The sequence below is a fragment of the Vigna angularis genome, chromosome 6 (genome assembly GCF_016808095.1).
Source record: "Vigna angularis cultivar LongXiaoDou No.4 chromosome 6, ASM1680809v1, whole genome shotgun sequence".
NCBI lineage: Eukaryota > Viridiplantae > Streptophyta > Magnoliopsida > Fabales > Fabaceae > Vigna > Vigna angularis.
Window position 1 is genome coordinate 5932197 of NC_068975.1, and position 26614 is coordinate 5958810.

Here is a 26614-nt window from a genome sequence, read left to right on the forward strand (position 1 = left end):
ATATTCTCTTTCATTTATGTTTGGCTTTTAAGATATGAGGTTTTCTCCTTCCCTCATGTTCTTGTCCTTCTCCAAAAATGGTTCTAAAGAGATGATTTGCCAGAAAAATTTTTTTGAAGCTGAGGGTCATCTCAGATCTCTCTCTTTTCTCACACCAATTACATACACAAAGATTATTCTTAAAAAAATTATTTTAAAATCCAAAACTTAGTGATACGGGGAACACCCACTTTTTTTTTTTGTTTTATTTATACATATAAATAATTTAAATTTTTATTTTTATCTTCTTAATAACTAAGAATAAATTAAAACTTTAATAAACTTAAATGTTCTTTTCAATAATAAAAATATTGAAATCTTTAAAATGATAAGTTAACTTTCTTCTGAATTTAGTTAAGTTTTTCTAGTGGCCTAAGATTTTATAAGACTTTCTCTTTATTATCTCTTACCAAAAACAAAAAAAGTTGACACTACACATATTTTTTTATGCTAACCCTTTATTATATTATTATTATTATTATTATTATTATTATTATATTATTATTATTATTATTTTATACTATATGATATATGACCTTTTTTGTTAATTAGCTAGTTGTTCCATGATAATTATACTGATTAAGATAAATTATTATGATTTAAGTTATTATTTAGATGCCAATTTGGGAAATCTATATTCTACTAAGCTACTATTTGATGTAACCACACTAATAATGTTTTTCCCAAACCAAATTAAAAAATATATAAAATTATTAAGTGTTCAAGTGTTTGTTTAAGTTTCAACACTAAAGAAAGAAAAAGAGAAGAATAACAAAAAGTAGATGAAAGAAGAGATGAACATTTGATGGAAATTAATACCCATATTTATTTTAGTACATATACTTCATTAAAAAAAGTTATAGTAATGTTTATGTTGAGTTTAAAGATTATAATTTTAAATAATATTTCTTTGTTCTTTTTATTTTTTAAATTATTTTTTCTATTTTTTTTAACTTTAGATTTTTTCAATAGTCAAAATTATGAGTTTGAAAACTTTGTAAATTTGTTTAAAAAACATATTAATTAAGTGACATGATGATTGTTCAAGTGAGATTTTGTGACAATATACATAAATTTAGAATCATAGAGGATCACGCACAAGTATCAAGATATTCAAGTGCGATCAAAGTAATGAAGGAAGCTCCAAAACTTGTTGAAAGAAATCTATAAAATATTATGAAAACAATTAAGGAGTAGATGGTAAAGGAGTATAACACTTGAAAAAAAATCAATTAAGACATTTAAGACAAAAATATTAATTTCTAGTTTTGGAAAGTGAATTTATTCAAGTGAAAAAAAGTTTATTTAAATATTGTATTTCTCTCTCTATATAAGAATTAGAATTGTTATAAATTTGTGAAAATTATTGATGATGTAGAGTATTAAGCATGTTAACTTATTAAGTAAAAGATATCACGATTTCGCTGATGAGTTGGTTATGTAGATTAAAATATCAAGTTGAAAGAAGTTAAAGGAAGGAAATATATGGGTACATAAATTGGTTTGGCCTAGGACATGTGTTAGTCTATGAGATATGTTTAATACTGATATGTATTTTGAAAGGTGTTTTGTGACAGTTAAACTGTATATTAAGGATGAGATTGAAATTTTTCACATTTTATTGACACTATTTCAACATTCACAATGGAATAATCCATGATGTGTTATATATGGTAATATATACATGTGTGTATTTGTTGTTATATATCACATACTTATATGCTTAAAATTAAATTTTGTGACAATAAAGGCCAGTACAATTTTTTTTTGACAAAAAACTTAACATTGTAAACAATATCAGTCTTACATAAAAAACAAATATATTGATGTAAAATTTTATTTCTTAAAATATTTTTATAATAAAAAAAGTATTGAACTAGTTCATGCCAGAATGTTGATATATTAATTTTTAAAAGATAATCATTCTTAAAAGTTTAGAGAATTACTGATGTGAAACTTTAAATTGAAATAAGCATATATCAATTTAAGGAAATGATTGTTAGCATAATAATAATTCATTTAATATAATAAATTGAATCAGTTACTTGTAGTCTAATAATTTGGATGCTACACTATACAGCACAATAATGTTTTATAATGCATGTTGCAGTCTTTTATGTTATCTATATTTATTATTCAGTTTTTTACAGTAGGTAGACTTAAACTTGTTGATTTCTTGACATATTTAGGGTTTTGTAATATGTCTATTTAACAACTTATAATGAAATATATAAAATTTAGAATAATTTTTTTTATCAATATATATATATACACTAGTAAAAAAATCCATTTTTAACTCGTGATATATGCCCCGGTTTTGTAGAAACCGAAGCATTAAAGACGCGGTGGCAGTTTGGAAATTAAAATGAAGTTATATGCTTCGGGTATACAAACAACCGAGGCATAAAACATTTACGACACTGGTTAATGAAGGACCGAGGCATAAAGATCTGATACTGCTTCGGTTGATATAAGACCGAGGCACAAGGACCTGCACGTTTTCCAGTTACGGCCTCGGTTAATAAAAGACCCGAGGCGTAACGTGTTGCACCTTTTCAGTTTTCAGTGTGGCAGAGACCCTTAATGTTTCATTTCCCATTTTTCATTTCACCGTTTCACTTTCCCTCATCCCCTCCCTCCTCTCTTGCAACCCCTCCCTCCTCTCCCTCCTCTCTTGCAACCCCTCCCATTCTCCAGTGCGGCGACAGTGCGGCGACGGTGCGGCGACAGTGCGGCGAGGCGAGACGATACGAGATCTGACGAGACGAGGCGGTGACGGTGACGAGACGAGACGGTGCGACGAGGACAGATCTCGCGACGGTGCGGCCAGGCAAGACGGCTCGCGACGGTGCGGCGAGGCGAGAGCTCCGACTGCGCAACGAGGCGAGAGAGATCTCGACGGCGCGGCGAGGCGAGAGAGATCTCGAAGGCGCGGCGAGGCGAGAGAGATCTCGACGGCACGGCGAGGGAGCTCGCGACGGTGCGGCGAGAGCCCACGGCGGCTGCAATGGCGGAACTGCGTTTTTTGCTTTTTGATTTTTGGTTTTTGGTTCTGTTTCTTTGCAGGTGGATAATGGATCTCTGATTTTTTGTTTTTGGTTTGGATATCTAATTTTGGTTTGGATATCTGATTTTGGTTTGGATCTCCCGTCTGCTCTCTCTGTTTCCTGTTCTCCTTCTTAGACATCTGAGTTTATTGTCAAATAATTTTGTCCAAAGACATGGATGAAAAAAATTGCAGAAAAGAGGAGAAAAGAGGAAGAAGTTTAACCATACAAAGAACAAACAAACGTAACAACACTGATCTCGGTTGAGAATAAAAAAATTAAAAAACTTTAGTGCCTCGGTTGTCTGTGAACCGAGTCAGAATCTGAAACCTTTTGATTCGGTTCAGAACCGAGTCAAAAAATCCATTCTTTTTACCTCGTTTGAATATACACCGGTTCTAGAACCGGTGTCTATAAGTGAAAATGACCGAGGCGATATGCCCTTATTGCACTAGTGATATGAAGAAAATAAAACTTCTTTTTCTAATATGTTTTTTTCTTTTTTCTTGAAAAATTTATAAAAATCGGTTTGTGTGTAAAATATTCATTGAACAAGAGGTTTTTTTTATGATGTAGTGGTAAAAGTTGGGTGGAGAATTTGAAGGGAATATATAGCCATATCCCTCCTTTTGGTTGTTTATTGAAGAAGAATGAGTGAATGAAGTCCAGCTCTTGCGCAACACTTGATGATAATGAAAACGAAAGTGAAAAGAATCTGAAAAAGAAAACTAGCAAACACGGTTCTTTCATGTGAACTCAGACTCTAAAAAAGAAAGAACACATATAAAGGAAAATTCATGGCATCTTCATATGTCACTTAGAAATAAAGGTACCTTATAACAGCTGCATGTTCAGGAATATTTCTTACAAATACTTATACTTTTAAATTTTATTCAAAGTGAGTTTAACTCTTGACTAAATAGAGACACGAAAGTAAAATTTAAAATAAAAATAAAAACTCATTCATCCATTATATTATATTTTTTGATTAAAAATAATATCAATATATTATGTAATTAAATTTAAATTTTATTGATATTGTATCTATCTTGTAAACTTTCCTCATAAATCTAACACATACTTCTTATAAAAACTAAATACTCATCCATTTTAAATTCTAAACATTATAAGAAACATAATTGGTTTATATGTTAATAAAATAATTATTACATTTATTATTTTTATTTTACAATAATATATATGGAATTAATTACATACTACATGAAAGATATTAAAGTAATTATTAATGTGAAAAATAAAAATTAATTCAACTTCAACTTTAACTTTGTAATCCATTTTACTTGATATCCCTAACCTATTCTTTGACTTGATATCCCTAAATATCCCCAATCTTGTGTTTCATCTGAGGAATTAACTAACCATGCAGATTTATATTTGTAACCAATTTTTATTTTCCTAATTATTTAAACATGTGTTTTAGTAATTTACTTACAAAATCGTTAATTTTTATAACGTTTTCTAAAATTATAATATTTAAAAATATAGAATTTATTTCCAAACACTTACCGTGTTAATTAACTATATTTAATTGGTTTTATATATTTTTTGCCCATAATTATAAACGACACAGAAATTTAAATGGTTTTGACTTTCTTTGTACTTTAATTTTAAAGATCTTGTTGGCGTCTAGTTAACTGTTGGTGTAGTAAAGTAGTGATTGAAGAATCAATAATCCATTAGAAATCATGAGTGGCGTCTTAATAACAGTTTTAATAAAAATATATTAATTTTACACAGTATTTATTTGTTATACTGTTTTTTAATTAAAATTTGTTATAAACAACTTCTCAATTAATCCCATTTAAAACACATTAAAGTTTAATCTTATATAAAAATTCAAATTAACTAATGGTTTTGGTTTTCGATGAACGTAATTTTTCCCCTTAATTATTTGTCTTAAATAAATTATATAAATATTTTTATTTATAATATATGAAAACAACATATTTATTAAAACATTAAAATTGTTTTACTAATTAAGACGAAAAAACTTTAAATTGGACTCAGTTTAACTATTTATAGTAACACAGTTAAAATATTAACTAAAAAATTGATGATAAGAATATATATATATATATATATATATATATATATATATATATATATTATAAATGATGTTATAGAAATGCATTAGCATAATAGCTAACATACATTAATAAATTTTTCAGTTAAAAATCAATCAATTTTCTTAACCATTATCCTTATTAAAACTATTCAACATATTTTAACATATACAATAAAACAACAAGTAGTCAAAAACCACTTCTAGATTTACTAACAAGTCATTCATTTAGTTAATATTGAATTAAAAAATAAAGCTTCCAAAGCAAAAATCTAGAAAGAGAGATTTCAACAAAAAAATAGTTACTTAGATACCTAACAGAAATTAATTAATTTATATATATATATATATATATATATATATATATATATATATATATATATATATATATATACTATGTATCAATAGCATGATACAAAAAATGTTTCGTCAGGACCAACCTTGTGAGTTTATTATTAGTAAAATTTAATAAAAAATTGAAGTTATTAAATAATTAACATACAAACAAACCAATTTTTCTTATATTTGTGTCAAAATTTTAAGTCACACAATTGCAAGCAACAACATCAATAACATATATAATAGTATGATTGAAGAATCTGAAAGAGGACCAGTCCAGAAGGAAAGTGCAATTTTACGTGTAATCTTTGGCCAGCAAAACATGGGCAGTGCCAGCCAAAACCCTTGTCGTTGAAGCATCGTCCAAGACACTAACATCATATTTCTTTGTTTTCTACGCATATAAAAGGCACTTCACACACCCTCTCTCCACAAACACACACTAAACAAAAACGACCAAACCAAAGAAAATTTCAGACCCTTTTGGTTGATACTTACAATCATTTGATGGAGAAGAAGGGTACAAGCTGGTCGTTTAAGAAGCTGAGCAAGGAGTTGTGCCCACGAAGGTTGTCGTCGTCGTTTCGAGGAAAACGACTCCACATACACACCACCATCGTCGACAACATCGTTTACAAGATTGTCTCTGTCGTGGAAGGGGTTGTGATTGTTTCCACGCTTTGTGTTTTCTACCTTTGCTGTGGTTGCCACCTTTGAGTTCCTACCATGTTCATTAGATCATATTCAAAAATTCGTTTGTTCCTTCATTTTTTTCAAGGCTAGTTTAGTTCATTGGCATGAGTTTATGTGTTGTTAATTTGATCGATACATAGAATAAATTAGTCACGTATTCCGATCAGTTTAAATAATATACTGTAATGTTAATTATTACATTCGTCGTATTGTTCAATTCAAAATTTCATTTCGATTTTATCATTAAAACACGTCTCAGAAAGTTATAAAAAAAAAATAGAAGTCCCATCAAGATTTAAGAAGGACGGGATTTGTTTTTAAAACTCTGTTTTGTTATTCTTAAGTCTCATGTTTAATTTGCTTTTGAAGTTCGAACTTTCATTAGAATTTATCGTGATGTAAATAATAAAAGTTATATTTAAATTGTTGTATTATGTTAAAGATTATTGACTAAAGGAATACGATGCGATAAATAAAATGCTTAAATTTATTGTTTAGATATGCAGCTTTAGAGGTATACAATAGTTCGTTGGTTAGAGTTGTTTTATGTTCATCTTATCATTTGAAGTTTTTATGATTAATAAACAACTAATATTAATAACTTTTGGGAATGTATAAATAGATGATAATCTAGTTATTAAAACAACATAAATATATTCATAGTTTATAGTTTAAGAAATGTAGTAAATAATTACATCTATTGTAAAACCTAAAATAAAGTAATAGTGTAGGACAAATTTCTCTGACTACATATTTTTAATTGATAATTTCAAGAGTCAAAATAAAGAATCTAATATGCCATAAATTTGCTCTCAAAATTTTAATATATGATCAAATGGTGAATGAAAAGATAATCCCAATTTAATTGAGACGACTTGATAAATATGTCAAAAAAAATTCTCTCATCTCTTTCTTTTTTATAAACTCAAATTAACCGCATTATGTTCATTCAAAATGAAAATTTTCCTTCAAATATAGTATAAACCTTTGGTATCAATCCTGGGAAAAGATAATATGAAGATGCAAATACTCGTAAACCACTTGGACTGCTTTATAAAATTAAAATCTTAAAACTACTATATATGCAATGCATATATCTAAAACTAGAAACTACACCTAAAAATCTATAAAATGCTACAAATGAATAGAACATGAACTAAACATCTAGTATAACTAGAATATTAATATAAAAGTGAATGGAAACTGTAAAAATCGAAATTCAAACAAAAACAAAACAAAATCAATAAATTATGTAGAAATAATGAAAATGCATGTGAGAAGTGTAAGACGTGGTTAGATATTTTTTTTTCTAGTGTTGATGTAAAGGATGGATCGGAGATGTTAAATATTTTGTCTTAACCTCAATTAAACATAGGAACTGGAACGAGGTGAAATGATTGAGTGTACACGAAAATCACAATTTGAAAACCTAGATTACGTACATGAAGAACGATAACTAACAATTTTACCTACCATTTCATGATTTTGTGTTTTTTTTAATTGATGATACAAAATTCTTTGAAATGAATTAACTACCTATGTTGTTGTTTTTCAGATTTTTCAGTAAAACACAAAAATCAAAGAACAAAACATGTTTAAACACATTCATCTAATCGAACTAAATCATTTACAACTCATAGAAAATGAAATTCACTCATAAATTGGAAAATCACAAGTGAAAAAAGTTCAACAACAATTAATTATTTTGTTCATACTTAGATTTGATTCCAATAGCTCTAACATTCCATAATCTCACACTTGATAATTCATAATTGATATATTGTAGCATTACATTTAATGTAACATCTCATAATCTCATACTTGATAATTCATAATTAATATATTATAATATTACACCACCATTCACAATGAATATAAATGATTTCATACATGATATATATATATATATATATATATATATATATATATATTAAACTCAGATTTCAACTACAAAGTCATAAATATAACTCGAACTCTTCTAATTTATTCTTCTATCTCTTTCTTCATTGACACTGAATTGGACAACATTCCTTCATCTGCTTCCGTATAACGAATTATACAATCATCGTACAAACACAAACACAAACAAGTAGGGTGAGCTAACATGCAACAAATCATTTATAAAACATGCATAATAACTTTGATACACTCAACAAACATCATATAATAATTATGTCAGACACCCTCATACCATCATACAACAATCGCACCATAAACACTCATCCCATCATACCACAATCCGTAATAGACAACCATCTTATCATACCACATACACTCATCCCCTCGTACCACAATCCCCAATAGACATTCATCCTATCATACCACATACACTCATCCCCTCGTACCACAATCCCCAATAGACATTCATCCGGATGATACATTGATGAGCGGTCACGGAAGGTTATGCACTTGTGTTGACCTGTACTCCTCCTTACAAATACACTTTCAAAATACTCCATACCATCCACAAGGTTAGTCCTCAACACTATGTCCAAAATCGGCACATAGACCACGAAGGATGATTATTAGAGTATCAGGATAACCTCCAACAACAGGACCCTCAACATCAACATATATGTAAGGACCTCATTTTTTAAGTGGTAGGGACACCCACTTCTTGTATTATTGGAAGTGCAATTATTACGGGAGGGGAGCAAAGGAGAGGGTCTCTTGATTTGGCACCAGGGAGAGCAGCTCACAAGGAAGGAACCCATTCTTTCTCTCTCTCTAAAACTTCATCTCCAAAATTCTCTCGCTTCTCTCTAGAATTCCAGCACCTTGAAGCATAGGAATTCAATTATGATGCTACCATGGCCTCCGCGGAGTAGAGGGCTTCATTTCAACCGAACGTTTTCGTCGTTCCGATCGGGGTAGAGTTCTTGGCTGTAGGATAGTGTGCTTGGAGAAAACCAGGTAAGGGGAGCTAGATTTGTTTCTATAGATTGTAGGAATAATATGTTTGAGACCATATTATGATTGTTTGATGAATAATTTTGTGTTTAGAGTATCCTTCTTTGCTATGAATCCGTATGAGTGATTGTAGAACTATATTGTTGCAAATCTGGGAAAAAGGGGTGAAACAATGGGGTTTCTGGAATCTGGTGCGATTCTGCAGAACGCGCGTATGTCCAATTTTGGTGAGTCAAAATTGGACGTTCGTCCCATTTTGGTGAGTCAAAATTGGACGCTCGTCCAATTTGCTCGACCAATTAGTGGTCGGCCAAAATAATATGAGCGTTCGATTTTGTATTCTCATATAACGAGCGTTAGCGTTCGTCCTTGAGTTAGTAAAATATTAGACGTTCGTCAAAATATTATCCAGTGAATTAGAGATGTTAGGAGTTCGTACTTAGTTTAGTATTCTCATTGTACAGATTGTGAGCGTTCGTTATCAATTTGGTATTTTAGGTTTCAACCTTGAGCGTTCGTCCCTAAATTGGTATTTACAAGAAGTAATCTTGAGCGTTCGGTATTGGGTATTAGTGATTGCAGTCGTTCGTCCTTAATATGGATTCTTAGGTTTGAATCTTGAAAGTTCGGTTTTGGTGGATTAATGAGCGTTCGGTCTTAAGTTGCTTATTCTTAAGTTTTGGATCTCGAACGATCGATTTTGGGGTATTAACGATTAAATGAGCGTTCGGTAGTTAGTTTCTGCTGATTGGTTAAGTATTGATTTTAGTACCGTTCGAATAGGTGTTGATCCAGTACCTATTGATGATGTTATTCTACAGTGATCCTTCGTAGTGAGTGTTCGGTTTTACATTGATATTCGTAAGTTTAATCTTGAACGTTCGGCCTTAAGTTGATACTATTAAGTTTGGATCTTTAGCGTTCGGTTCTGGTGTATTAGTAACCGTTCGGTCAAGCGTTCGGTTTTGGTGTATTAATGATTGGAGCGTGCAGTCTTAATTGGATATTATTAAGTTTAAATCTTGAACGTTTCTGGTGTATTAGAAATTGTAGCGTTCGAATAAAACTAGTACCCTCAGGATTTGATTTAGTACCGCACGGTCGGAATGAGTTTAGTACCGTTCGGTCAGGTTTTGATTTCATACGATTCGGTTAAGTTGTAATCATTCGGCCAATGCTCCAGACGTTCAGCCAACACTATAGGGGAGCGGCAAAATGATCTAGGTGTTTGGCCAAGACTCTAACGTTTGTTCTTTTAATATTCGGTTAAATGAGTTTCGACCCTAGCGTTCGTCCCTATAGTGTTCTGTCCCATAGTGATCGTTCGTAGGAACGACCGATCTCGATGATGTTAATCCTTAGGAAGTACTCGTCAAAGGTAGTGTTACGACTAGGCTTGATCTTTGGGCGTTCGCCCTTTGGGGTTCGGTTTAATAACGTTTGGTGTCCATAGGCAGCGTTCGGTCTTTGGTGATGATTGATCTCTGAACGTTCGTCCAGACAGTATCCGATTTGAATATGGAGTTCGGTTTTAGCGTTCGGCCGAATGGCGTTTAATCTATGGTGCTCGATTTTTGGCGTTCGTCCAAACAATGTTCGACCTAATAATGTTCGGCTAATAGCGTCCGGTGTTTTAGAGTTCGACCTAGTGTTCAGCCTCATAGCAATCGTCCAAATAATGTTTGGCTAATAGCGTTCGGTCTTTAACGTTCGGTCAAAGCTCTTAGTGTTCGGTTCCAATTTCAGTTGTTGTTGTTTTGGTGTTGAATTAAGTGTGCTATGCATAGTATGATATGATTTACGTGGAAGTATGTGAATGCATGAGATATGTTAAAATTACTGTGATGATTTCTTTTTACTTGAATTTATGCATCTAAACATGATAAGGGTATTATGGGGAGATTTTGTAATGGTATAATGTGAGTTGAGGAATATGATCATAGTATGAGTCTCATGGAGAGATTCTGTAATGTTATGGTATTTGTGTATATGTTGATGTTGAGGGTCCCGTAGTTGGAGGTTATCCTGATACTCTAATAATCGTCCAGTCTCAAGTAGAGAAGGATGAATTATGTGGTGAGAGGAGCAGGAGGTCCTGGTCTATGTGTCGCTTTTGAACATAGTGAGGGGACTAACCTTGTGAATGGTATGAAGTATTTTGGAAGTGTATTTGTAAGAAAAAGTAGAAGTCATCACAAGTGCATAACCTCCCGTGACCGCTCATCAACGTATCATCCGGATGAGTGTCTATTGGGTATTGTGGTGTTTATTGGGGATTGTGGGGCGAGTGTCTAGTAGGAATTGTGATATGATGGTATATGAGGATGTCTGACATAAATTTTATATTATGTTTATATCAAAGCAATTATGCATGTTTTATAATTGTTGTGTTGCATGTTAGCTCACCCTTACTTGTTTGTTTGTGTCGGAAAATCTTATCTATGCGATGATCGTATAATTCGTTATACGGGAGCAGATGAATGATAGTCGCGTGATCTTGTGCAAATGAAGAAAGAGATGGAAGAACAAATTTGAAGGATTCAATGTTATAATTGCAGTTAAATCTAAGCTTAAAACATAGGTATAGATTTAAGTGTGAGATTACGGGGTGTTACTGTAAATGTATTATTACAATATTTAAATTTTGAATTATTAAAGTGTGAATTTTTGGGATGTTACAATATACACTAATACCATGTCATTGTAGAATCTCTCCACGAGACTCATATCATGCTCATATTCCTCAACTCATACTATACCATTACAAAATCTCCCCATAATACTCATATCATGTTCAGATGCATAATTTCAATCCAATATAATAAAATACAATCATCACAAAAATCATACCAAATAAATATATCACAAAATAAATTAACAATAATAAATTATCACTATAAATGGTCACCGAAGAAGAATCAAATGTTTAACGAATCAAACTCACCATATACGCCAATACATATGACTAGTCACAACTTACTGGATTTGACCAGGGCTGCTCTATGATTAGGGATGTACCAACTTCGGTTTTTTAAGATTCCTCTATCCTACCATCACAAATATAACCTTAATATAAATGTTCTAGGGAACTAAGAAGTAGAATCTGGCATAGCCGGTTAGACATCTTCTTATCCTTCCAAAAAGATGAATCCATCACATGTTTTATATCAATTGAGTATATTGCATAATAGTTTAATAGTACTTAATCTGTTCAATAAGATTTAAGTTAAAAACCTATTGAGTATACTTCCAGGAAGGAGAGGTGTGTTAAAATGGACAACTTAAGTACCAAGTCTTTCCTTAGCCAAAATGTTCCTTAATTAGTTTTTAACAAATTTCTTATTTACAGTTTCTTGATCAGAGGTTGTTCCCGGAAAACTTAAAGTCTCTTGCCCACTTCTTATTTCCAATTCCCTTTATTTATTTATTTATTATTTTATTTTATTACTTTTTTAATTAATTAATTTATTTTATAAAAATGTATTTTTGGATAAATGTATTTTACTAGATTTGAACCCATGTCTCAAGTGTTACAAGGTGTTTACCATCTGAGCTACTATATATTTTTGTTTAACTTATCACGTTTTGTTTATATAAGCTTATTAATTATATTTTCCATTCACAGAAATTTATTACTACTAGTAATAAAATTGTTACTATTAAGGTAAATATTTTTCATACGTCTTACATTCTCCCCAACAACAAAAATTTTTGACCTAAAAAATTCTACACTTCAAGAAAATAGTTGAGGGTATAATTGCTTCATTTCTTCTTCTAGTTCCCATGTAGAGTCACTTGTTCTCTTATCCCAAACCACCATGACTAAATTGATAATCTTTCCTCTAAGTTCCTTTGTTTTAGTGTATCTTATACAAGCAGGTTGTACTTCCACTGAGAGATCCTCTCGAATTTTAATCTCCTCTATTTCTAAAATGTGAGAAGGATCAGGTACATACTTTCTTAGTTGGGAAACATGAAAAACTGAATGGAGATTGGCCAACTGAGGGTGTAACGCAATCTCGTAAGCGACTAGCCCAATTCGTCTAAAAATTTGGTATGGACCAATGAACATAGGAGAAAGTTTACTCAAGCAAAGGGCTCTTCCCACACCCGTGGTTGAAGTAACTCGTAGGAAGACATGATTCCCAACCGCAAACTCTAACGGCCTCCTCCTTTGATCTGCATATGACTTTTGTCTACTCTGAGAAGCCTTCATTCTTTCCTGTATCAATTTTACTTTGTTAGTGTTTTGTTGTATTAGCTTAGGTCCTATTAAAATGGATTCACCATCCTGATACCAGCATAACGGAGTTCGACATCGTCTGCCATACAAAGCCTCGTAAGGTGCCATACGTATGCTTGCTTGGAAACTATTGTTATAGGTAAATTCCACAAGAGGAAGTATTTCATCCCAACTACCCAGATGATCTAATACACAAGTTCTCAATAGGTCTTCTAATGACTGGATAGTTCTTTCAGATTGTCCATCAGTTTGAGGATGATACGCAAAACTCATTCGTAATTTGCTGCCCAAAGCTTCTTGTAGGGTTTGCCAGAATCTAGAAGTAAATCTTGGGTCTCTATCTAACACAATGCTAGAAGATACACTATGCAATCTCACTATTTCTTTTATGTACAATTGTGTCAGCTTAGTCATTGACATTCTCAGATTCATTGCTAAGAAGTTAGCACTTTTTGTCAATTGATCAATGATGACCCAGATGGCATCATTACCTCTCATTGTTTGTGGTAAATGGGTAACAAAATCCATAACAATGCTATCCCATTTCCACTCTGGTATGTCTAATTGTTGTAGCATTCCTCCAGGTCTCTGGTGTTCCACTTTTTCCTTCTGACAAGTTAAACAAGCCGCTACAAACTACGTACTTCCTTCTTCATTCAAGGCCACCAAAAGGACTCCTTAAGATCTAGATGATTATTAGAGTATCAGGATAACCTCCAACACTAGGACCCTGAACATCAACATATACACTAATACCATGTCATTACAGAATCTCTCCACGAGACTCATATCATGCTCATATTCCTCAACTCATACTATACCATTACAAAATCTCCCCATAATACTCATATCATGTTCAGATGCATACATTCAATCCATTATAATAAAATAGGTTTAATACCCTATTTTGTCCCAGTTTCGCTTGAAAATGTCAAATTAGTCCATCCTTTAAAAAATGCGTGAATTACGTCCTCACTTAATAAAATTTGTATCAATGAAATCGCTTCCGTTAAATCCGTACAAACGACGTTAATTAAAGAAAGAGAAAAATAATTAATGCCATTTGTACAGATTTAACGGAAGGGATTTCATTGATGCAAATTTTATTAAGTGAGGACGTAATTGACACATTTTTTAAAGGATAGACTAATTTGACATTTTCGAACGAAACTGGGGACAAAATAGGGTATTAAGCCTAATAAAATACAATCATCACAGAAATCATACCAATTGAATATATCACAAAATAAATTAACAATAATAAAATATCACTATAAATGGTCACCGGAGAACAATCAAATGTTTAATGAATCAAACTCACCACAAATGTCAGTACATATGACTAGTCACAACTTACTGGATTTGACCAGGACTGCTTTATGATCAGGGATGTACCAACTCTGGTTTTTTAAGATTCCTCTATCCTACCATCACAAATATAACCTTAATATAAACGTTCTGGGGAACTAAGAAGTTGAATCTGGCATAGCCGGTTAGACATCTTTTTATCCTTCCTGAAAGATGAATCCATCACATGTTTTATATCAATTGAGTATATTGCATAATAGTTTAACAATACTTAATTTGTTCCATAAGATTTAAGTTAAAAACCTATTGAGTAGACTTCCAGGAAAGAGAGGTGTGTCAAAATGAACAACTTAAAAACCAAGTCTTTCCTTAGTAAAAGTGTTCCTCAATTAGTTTTTAAAAAATTTCTTATTCACGGATTCGTCCACTTCTCATTTCCAATTCCCTTTATTTATTTATTTATTTATTTATTATTTAATTTATTTTATTATTTTTTTAATTAATTTATTTATTTTATAAAATGTATTTTTGGATAAATGTATTTTACTAGATTTGAACCCATGTCTCTAGTGTTACAAGGTGTTTACCATTTGAGCTACTGTAAATTTTTGTTTAACTTGTCACGTTTTATCTATATAAGCTTATTAATTATATTTTTCATTCACAAAGAAATTTATTACTACTAGTAATAAAATTGTTACTATTAAGGTAAATATTTTTCATAGGTCTTACAATAGTCACATTTACAATTGAAACAATGGTGTATTTCGACCTTTTGGACACACTAAGTTATAAGCATGAATCCAAAATAAAAACCTAGTAGAATATAGAAGCAAAACTGATCATGATCACAATTTCAAGATGAACTTGAACCAAAATGGGAAAACACACGCAAACTCAACATGAACATGTAGAAAAATGAAAATGAACAAATTTCTACCATTTGTCTTATTAACAATGTGATTATAAATATTGTCTTCTATATATTAATGAATAAAACCACACACATGTTGGTGCTTAAAATATCATTCTTCTTCATCCATATAATTTTGCTTTTGCATAGCAAAGATGAGAAAAAACAATTTATTCATGTCATTCCTCAAATGATAATTTGTATAATTTAAAACAACCATCTTTGTATTTACCTCTGTAAGATCTGGAGAAATAAGGGTTTTAAAAATAAAGTAGTTTTGAGACTTTGGGTTTTTGTTTGAAAATTAGTGTTCTTGAGTGTATATTTTTGTTAGAACATAATTGTTATGTTATTTCTTTATTTTTATACTTTTGCCTATTGGCAAAAGAGTCTTTTAACTTTATTTAATTGGTGTAGAAATTAATTAAGGTGTAGTTTGGAGTTTAGAAACCATAAAAACACTAAATCAAAGAGAGAAAATAGAGGAAGAGAGGAGATTAACGTTTTGGAAGAAGAAGAGAGCAACGAGAACTCTTAGTGTAAAGGAAGATTGATGGTGTTTTAGGTGCGTAGATAAATGTAGGGAGGTTCAACACACACACATACACATAGATATCTCCACAGTGATAAGATATTGTCCGCTTTGGGCCAAGCCCTCACGGATTTTCTTTTGGTACCATTCCAAAAGGCCTCTTATCAATGGAGGTATATTATGTGTATATAAACTCATGTTCATCTCTTATTTTATCCGATGTGGGACTTTGTTTGTACCCAACATCCTCCCCTCAAACAAAGGACCACCTCCCCTACAGCGAAAGTCTTTTTTAGCGAAAGTCTTTTTCTTATCCTCGAGTACACCATGGTCAACACTCTCTCTTTCACAATCCATGGTCAAACACTGAGCATCTCTTGCTCTCCACCTCTCATGATTCACTTCCAGGCTATCTGCCGGCCACCTGCCAAGGCTTCACTTGATCATGGAGGGACGTACTCAACTAAGCCTGGTCACCGGACCTGAACCATGGGCTCTGATACCATTTGTAGGGAGGTTCAACACACACACATACACATAGATATCTCCATAGTGATAAGATATTGTCCGCTTTGGGCCAAGCCCTCACGGATTTGCTTTTGGTACCACTCCAAAAGGCCTCTTATCAATGGAGGTATATTATGTGTATATAAACTCATGTTCATCTCTTATCAATGAAAGATGAAGCAAACGTTGTTGTGACCTCAGGAGGAGATGATGCGCTGATATGTTCGTTGGAAAACAAGGAAGAGTCTTGGGTGTTAGACTCTGGAGCATCCTTCCATGCATCCTCACAAAAAGAACTATTTGAGAATTATGTTCCTGGAAACCTTGGTAAGGTTTACCTTAGTAATGAGCAGTCATGTGAGATTGTAGGTAAAGGTGTAGTAAAGATTAAGTTAAATGGGTCTATATGGGAATTGAAAAATGTCAGACATATTCTCGACCTGACGAGAACTTAATCTGAGTGGGCCAGCTAGCCAGTGAAGGCTACACGACAATCTTTCACGGTGATGATTGGAAGATTTCAAAGGGTGCGATGATAATTGCTCGAGGAAAAAAGAGTGGTACTCTTTACAAGACAGCATGAGCATGTCATTTGATTGTAGTTGCAGCAAATGAAAATCCGAATTTATGGCACCAAAGACTTGGGCATATGAGTGAGAAAGGGATAAAGGTCATGCACTCAAAAGGAAAGTTACCAAGTCTTCAGTCAGTAGAAATTGACATGTGTGAAGACTGTATACTTGGAAAGCAGAAGAGAGTAAGCTTTCAGACAAGTAGAAGAACCCCAAAGAAAGAGAAGCTTGAGCTTATCCACTCTGATGTTTGGGGACCAACGACTGTCCCATCCGTTGATGGGAAGAATTACTTCATGACTTTTATTGATGATCACTCTAGAAAGGTATGGGTTTACTTTCTGAAACACAAGTCTCAAGTATTTGAAGCTTTCAAGATTTGGAAAGCTATGATGGAGAATGAGACAGGATTGAAGATTAAGAAGCTCAAATCCGACAATGCTGGTGAGTATGTAGACACTAGATTCAAGAAGTTTTGCTATGAGCATGGAATCAGAATGGAGAGAACCGTGCCAGGTACGCCTCAACATAATGGTGTAGCTGAGCGAATGAATCGAACGTTGATTGAAAGAGCCAGAAGCATGCGTGTACAGTCAGGCTTACCAAAATAGTTTTGAGCAGAAGCAGTCAACATAACAACTTACTTGATCTATCGAAGTCCATCGGTATCATTGGAGCACAAGATACCGGAAGAGGTATGGAGTGGAAAAGAGGTAAAACTCTCACATCTTAGAGTTTTCGGCTATGTAGCATATGTGCATATGAGCGATCAAGTTAGAAACAAACTTGATCCAAAATCAAAGAAATGTACTTTTCTTGGTTATGGTGAAGATGAGTTTGGCTATCACATATGGGATGATGAAAACAAAAAGATGATCCGCAGCAGAGATGTAATCTTCAATGAAAAAGTGATGTACAAGGACATGTATAATAATGGCACCAGAAACTCAGAAACGAGTGGACCAGTTTATGCAAAGGTGGAAGATATCCTAGAAAGTCCTATATTGAGGAATCCTCAGCCAGAGGAATCAAATGAAGAAAACAATGAGCAATCAGAACCTCCTACTCCAACTCCTGTATTGAGAGATCCTCTCGGCCCCATGTGCCTAACAGGAGATACATAGACTATATGTTACTGACTGATGGAGGGGAGCCTGAAGATTATATGGAAGCTTGTCAAACCACGAATGCCGACAAGTGGTAGCTTGCTATGAAAGATGAGATAAAGTCTTTGATCTCAAATCAGACATGGGAACTAGTTGAGTTACCTATGGGAAAGAAAGCACTTTACAACAAATAGGTGTATCGGGTGAAGGAAAACCATGATGGTTCCAACCGATACAACGCACGACTGGTTGTCAAAGGATTTCAGCAGAAAGAAGGAGTTGACTACACTAAAATCTTTGCTCCAGTTGTCAACCTCAATACTATCAGGACTGTGCTAAGTATTGTGGCTAGTGAGGAGTTCTACCTAGAGCAATTAGATGTGAAGACTGCATTTCTTCATGGAGATCTTGATGAGGAGATTTACATGCCCCAGCCTGAAGGCTTTTCAAAAGGAAAGAAGAAAAACATGGTGTGCAAATTGAAGAAGAGCCTGTATGGCCTGAAACAAGCTCCAAGACAGTGGTATAGAAAGTTTGAAAGCTTCATGCACAAGGAAGGTTTCCAAAAGTGCAATGCTGATCATTGTTGTTTCTTCAAGAGGTACAAGTCCAGCTATGTCATTTTGCTACTTTATGTTGATGACATGTTAGTAGCAGGATCAGATATAAAAGACATCATAAATTTGAAGATGCATTTATCAAAAAAATTTGACATGAAGCACTTAGGCCCAGTGATACGCTGTCGTTAAGGCTATCAAATTAATACTACTTTTCAAGACAATTTCAGTATTGCCAACTAGTACTTAAGAAAGTAGATAGGGTTAACTAACCCTGAGTCGTCTCCCAACAAACATGGAATTTCTTTCGAATATCTGACTGTTATGAATGTTATGCAATGCTTATGAATAAAAGTAATGGTTGAAGAGTTTTTAAAGAATAAATAAGAAGCTTAAAAACAGTTATTATGAAATAGGCTAATTCCACTGTTTTTCCAAGATAGATTCATCATCGGTTATTCACAGATAATTGTTCAATTGATTATTATTTAAGTTTCAGATTAATTAAAGTACACTCTTAATTAATTTGAGGGCGATCATGCACTTAACCAAAGTAAATTCTCAATCAAATGCAAAACCTTACTAGATTATTCACAATAAATTCAACCAAAGAATATTCTTAATCAAATTCTATTGTGTTTAATCATGTCTATTCTTAAATCTCCTAACCAAATTAAAAGCTAATCAATCAAAGTAAATTCTCAATTGATTATAGTTGAAATTATTACTAATCAATCAAAGTACATTCTCAATTGATAGTAAAAACCATTTAATCATATGAAAGTTCCTAAATTAAATCAAAGTAGATTCTCAATTAAACCTAGAAACCCTAGAACTCATATAATCAATATGCATGTAGATTCAAACACATTATGATGCAAAAATCTTTGCTTTTAATTCGATAGAGAGATGAACGACATAGAGAAAGAACAACTTAAATCAATAATCAAAATAAACAATTGCATTAACTCAATCTAACCTCAGAATCCATAATGAAATTAAGCAGAATAGCCCTAGATGCTTAGATCTCTATGAGTGGAGTTGAATACAAGATGAAAGAAAAGTGAGAGGAGTATGAGAGAATGAATGAAGTGAAGTCCTTCTTTTTCTGCCTCCTTTGGGCCTCTTTATATAGGCTTGATTGGGCTTGGACTCTGAATAGTTTGTTGATAAGATATTTTCTGTTGATATATTATATCTTTCAAATATTCATTAGATTAAATCAGTTTTAAAGAATATTTGATAGATATTAACTCAATTATCTGATATCCTATATCTTCCAAATAACTAAAAGATTTAGATAATGATAAAATTATTTGGAAGATATTTTCTGTTGATATTCCCAAATTAAATTCAACAACTGAATTTTATCTTTTAGATTTTCTGACTTTCCAAAATTGCAGAAATACCCTGAAATTTCGTCTATTTGCACTTTAGCCCCTTATGAATTTTCCAAATAAAATCTGATTTTGGGCCTTGAATTGCCATTTGGACCAATAAAACTTATATTCTCAGCTGCACAAATAAACATTAGAACATCCATGAATAATTTATGCGCTAAAACTCACTTTTTACGTCTCTTTATTTCCCAAACCGAACAATTCCAATCATCACAAATTCACTTAAAATAAACCATTTAAGCACAATTATCCCATCAAAAATTTGAATTTTAAAGCATAAATATGGGCATAAATATGCACTCATCACCCAGCAAAGAAGATTCTTGGAATGCAAATCACGAGAAAAAAGCAAAACGGAGTTTTGTAGTTATCTCAGGCAGAGTACATCAATCGTGTTTTGCAGAGATTTAACATGTACAAGGCCAAACTAGTCAGTACTCCTTTGGCCAGTCATTTTCGTCTATCCAAGGATCAGTCTCCTCAGACAAAAGAAGAAGAAGAGATTATGGCTAAGATTCCGTATGCTTCAGCCATTGGAAGTTTGATGTACGCGATGGTATGCACAAGGCCAGAGATTGGCTATGCAGTGGGAGTTGTAAGCAGGTTTATGTCAAATCCAGGTAAAGCTCACTAGGAAGCTGTGAAATGGATTTTGCGATATCTACGAGAAACTAAGGAGAAGTGTTTGTGCTTTAGTAAAGGTGAACTAAAAGTACAAGGTTACGTAGATGCAGACTTTGCTAGAGAAATTGATTATCGAAGAAGTACCACTGTCTACATATTTACTGTTGGAACTACAACTGTTAGTTGGATGTCACAAATACAAAAGATCGTTGCTCTATCCACTACAAGGGCTGAATATGTAGCAGTAACAGAAGCTAGCAAAGAATTGATATGGCTTCAAGGATTGTTGACAAAGTTGGGATTCATCCAGGAAAGGACTGTTTTGCACAGTGATAGTCAAAGTGCAATACATCTGGCTAAGAATTCAACTTTTCACTCCAGAACGAAGCATATTGATCTCCGTTATCACTTCATCAGATCTCTGCTTGAGGATGAAGTACTAACGTTGAGGAAGATACTAGGAAGTAAGAACTCATCGAATATGTTGACAAAGGTTGTCAAAACAGAAAAATTGAGGCTTTGCAGTACCTTAATTGCCCTTCAAGAATAACTGATGATGAAGGCAATTACACTATGTGGTAATCAAACTCCAAGTAGGAGAATTGTTAGTTTTTTTGTGTAGTTTGATTAAGTTTTTGTTGTGTGTTTTTAGTCCCACATTGCTTAGTATTGTGAGATGGTGTTCTTCACTTTGCTATATAAGAAAGCTTATGTAAGGTTTACAAATGCACCAAAACAAATACTTCTTAGTGTTGTTTATTTCTCTCTTCTTTCCATTATAACCCTTGTTCCCTACAAATGGTATCAGAGCCCATGGTTCAGGTCCGGTGACTGGGCTCAATTGAGTATGTCCCTCCATGATCAGGTGAAGCCTTGGCAGGTGGCCGACAGATATCCTGGAAGAGAATCATGAGAGGTGGAGAGCAAGAGATGCTCAGTGTTTGACCATGGATTGTGAAAGAGAGAGTGTTGACCATGGTGTACTCGAGGATAAGAAAAAGACTTCCGCTATAGGGGAGGTGGTCCTTTGTTTGAGGGGAGGATGTTGGGTACAAACAAAGTCCCACATCGGATAAAATAAGAGATGAACATGAGTTTATATACACATAATATACCTCCATTGATAAGAGGCCTTTTGGAGTGGTACCAAAAGAAAATCCGTGAGGGCTTGGCCCAAAGCGGACAATATCTTATCACTGTGGAGATATTTATGTGTATGTGTGTGTGTTGAACCTCCCTACAATAAAGCCTTATGAATAGCCAAGGAGTGTGGAGCTTAACTTTGTTTGTTTATGGTTGTATGTTATATGTGTTCTTGATTATCTTGATTGGTAATCCTTGTTTTGATACATGTGTATATGATTATGATCATATGTGGTTATTGTTGGGTAAGAGTTTGTGATGGAATCCTACTTGACTTAGTCTTCCTTTTGTATTTTTATCTTTCCTAGCTTAGCTCTTAAGGAGCATGGGTTACTATAAATACCCAACTCCTCTCTTGTATTGGCACTTTTGGGATTAATGAGAATTGAATTTTCTGAAATCAGAAATTATTCTCTCTTGAAAGTCATAGGCTAGAGAGTCCAAAGACTCCCTCTAGCCACCTTCCAAGCACCTCTCTCACTCTCATTTTCCATTCCACCGTGCTTCCATTAATTGCTTTTCTCCACGGCGCTATCCTTCATTAATTTCCCTTCACTTGCGTGGCGACACTTCATCAGCCACATCTTTCTCTCAAATCCGCATCATCAACATCCACGTCTTCATTCTCTCGAGGTTTCATCTCGCTCAAGCCTTTTCTCGCTTCTCCACACTCCAAATCAGGTTATCTTCTTCACAGATCTACATATTCTCCTTGCTGCGTTCATCATCACAAAACCTCTAAACCCTTCTTTTTCCCTTTCCTTTAGATTTAGCCGATTAAAACCATTCTTCTACCGTTTAAACACCTTTAATCGATTTGATCTTCATTATCCACCATTCAATCTTCATTTTGAACCGATTAATCGGTTCATTTTGATGTTCTTCACCTTTCAAGGGTTCCTTCGGTTCAGATTAGGGTTCTTCGTGTTCATTCTCAGATTTACTCCGTTCTCTTCTGATTTCTCTCTCAATCTAGAGTGTCCTATCAATTCCGCTGCGTCTTTACTCGTTGGAGAGAGCTTCGAGGAAGTCCGGTTCGTGTTCGCGCAACTTCAATCGACCTCTTCTCGGGCGTTCGTCCATCAGTTTGTGTATGAACGAGCATAGGGTTTATGTAATATTTTTGATGAGTTTTCCCTACGAATGTATTATGTATGTTTTGTTGGGTTATCCCAACAAAGGGTTTGATGCTAATGAATGGATAGACAGATGGTCTATGTGTGAGATGTTAGTGATGACATCAAGGGTTAAAGATTAAGGATCAATGATCGAAGTTCAAGGATCAGGGATTGATGATTGAGTAATTCAATATGATTGAATTGTTTATGTTAGAGGATTAGGAACTTTATTATTATTACTCCTATGCATGAGGTGTTTGATTATGGTTTATATAATCAGAAGATATGGATCTTGTTGTGTGTTTGATTATGGTTGGTATAATCAAAAGATATGTATCTTGTTGTGTGTTTGATTATGGTTGGTATAATAAAAAGATATGTATCTTGTTGTGTGTTTGGTTATGGTTGATATAATCAGTATGTATGTATTTTGTTGTTATGATTGTTTTATCGGTAGCTTACCCATACATGTTAGTGTTTTTGTGTTTGTGAATAAAATTATCGACAATGATCGTATATTGTGTTATACGTGAGCAAATAATGTTACATATGTTTTAGAGACGTGATTGACTCGAGAGAGGAGGAAGAATAATCTTAGGATTCATTTAAAGCTATTTTATTTTACATGTTAAGACAATATAATTGGAGTATTTCGTTTGTTATTTTATTACTCAAAACAATGTAATTGGATAAAGTTTTCTTTAAGTACGTTTCTATGCTATGATAAATTTTGAATTTTACCAAATTTTAATAACCTATGATATCCCAGAAATCGGGGTGGTATATGATGACAAATAATATTAATAATAATGTCATATATAATATTAGCAATATTAATAATAAAAAATAGAATTATTAAAAAAATTTACTTATTGAATAATATTTAATAAAAATAAAATTGTTAAACCAATTATTAAGTGTAAGGGGTATAAAGAAAGTGTTTTTTAATTATGAAACTGCCTACTCTTAATATTGAAAAAGTTAATAAACAATAGAAAGGACAAAATAAGAGTAATAAATATTTACAAAAGAAAATATCCTCTTCATATATAGTTATATGTTTAGAAATTAAGATGTTTAGTATTTAAATTACTTTATTATTAAATAATATTATCAATATTAATACTGTAATAAATAATATTATCAATATTAATAATAAAAAATAAAATTATTAAAACTTTTGACTTATTACATAATATTTAATAACAAATAAAATTATTAAACCAATTAAGTATATCGAGAGAAATTGTTTTCTAATTTATAGAACTACCTATAGCGGTTAATATTTAAAAAATCAATAAATAATTATATTAGAAAAGGTAATATAAGAATAATAAATGTATATACAAAATAGAGTAGCCTTTTTATATATATAGTTATAGATGTAAGTATGTCATGTTTTTTATTTAAATATATATATATATATATATATATATATATATAAAAGTTAAGAATGTATAAATCTGCATTTTGTTTTAGTTTTCAGCATCATACAATTATGTCATTATATCTTTTTAAAATTAGTTGGTGGTGATTCTATTCCATGTAAGATTTATGATGGCTTTGTCAAATCAATTGATGATTAGTATGTTCTTAGTTTATGAAAGAAGAAATTGACTGTAAATTGGTTAGATGAATAAGTAGAATAAAGTTTAAAAAGTTAGTCTTGTAATAAAGAAAGAGAATATATTTCCTATGTTAAGTATTTCTTTGAAGGAATAATGTCTATATATTCCATTCTTTAAGTCATATGAAGTATTATGCATTTGGCTGAGTTTGATCTATCTTGTAAGGAATAAGATCGAGATCATGCATGTTAACCAACGGTGGAGTTTGAAGTTGACAGTTCAAATAGGAAAACATGGAATCATGTGGAATAATTGACATAGTGAAGGATGAGTCACTAAGGAAATTTTTCATTTTATAGATGGAGTGAAGTGTTGCCTATTCATCATAAAAATGCTTGGAAATAGCTTCCACATGCTTGTTGAAGCATGCAGGAAACGTAATGTCAACATTCATAAGTTGAAATAATCCCCTGCAATTGTCTCACTTTTTCAGATGAAGCCTCCATTAGAAACATTGAAGTTAGCAGAAAACCAACAGGATTATCTAATATGGGAGAAATAACCAGATCATGAAATCTGGGAGATGTCATATCAATCAGATTAAGAAATTTGGTGAATGCTTTTGGGATGTTTAGCTCTATCCGAAAAAAGTGAATTTCAAAATCCAGTTAACTTTTCCTGACTCTGGTGCACCGGATTCTCAAATTCAGTAATTACATTCTTAAAAGTATTCATCGGATTATGGATTTCATAATCCGTTTCACATCACATCTATCACATTTTTAATGTTTTTCCGAATCGAAAAGCAAAATCCGGTGAACAAAATTGAAAATGAGACTTTATTGAATAATCTTCCACCAAGATTGAAGATTATTGGTTCTTCAATATCAAAGAAAACAAAGGTTACAAGGAAGATGGGTTTGAGTTTCAAGGAAGGTGAAGTGAAGAAGAATACAGTTTTATTTATTTATTTAATATATAATAAGGAAAGGACAAAATGGACATCAAAAGAAATTTGGAGGTGCAAGAAGAAAACAATGGAGTGCAGAAGAAGTCCTCAAGTAAGGCATAGGTATAGGGGAAAAAGAAATCCCAGACATTAAAGGGTCTGTTGCTTTCTGCACCCTATCACATTTCTTCATCCACCCCATTAAAGAAACTACCGGAAAATTTTTTCGTTACAAGGAGAGGAATTGCTGTCCGGAAATTCTGTTTTTCTGAAATTGTTTTTTATTCCAGAAAAAGATTCCAAAAATGTTGGAATGCACGAAGAAAAACAATGGGTGCATGAAGTAATCCCGACATTAAATCAGAACTATTTTACCAATCCTACCTAGTGACACCAACAAACTACTTTTAATTCTTACACAGCGCGAAGTATAAGATTAGAGATGGTAAAAAAAATGTGTTCTCTGATGTATGTGATAAAATTCGTAGCAGATAGTTATTATTCATGGATAAAGGGTATTTTAATATTTGTTTTTAAGCGGGTCGAGTGCAGGGATTATACTATCTGACATGTGGATATTTGTTACCCAAAAAAATAATAATAATAATTTAATTTATATTTTTAAAATTAATTTTTTTATTACTCTTAAAAATGGAAAATTTTATTACAGTGGTTACCTAATAGTGATATTAGATGTTGAATCGCAGAAGAATCCAATTAAAAAATTCTCGCTTAAGGAAGGGTTTTTTCTTCTTCCTTCTGATTCAGCTCGCATGGGAGGGAGTAGGCTTCATTCCCTCTTTCCCTCTCTCTTGGTTCTGATTGGAGTTTTGTTCCGATTTGGGATTTGAAATTAGAGTTTTATTTGTTCTCTAATTTTGGAGGTTTCTTTTGAACGTTTTGATTTGCGTTTTTGGAGTTTGTTTTTTGATTTCTTTCCTCTTTTACGGTTAGGGTTCGAAC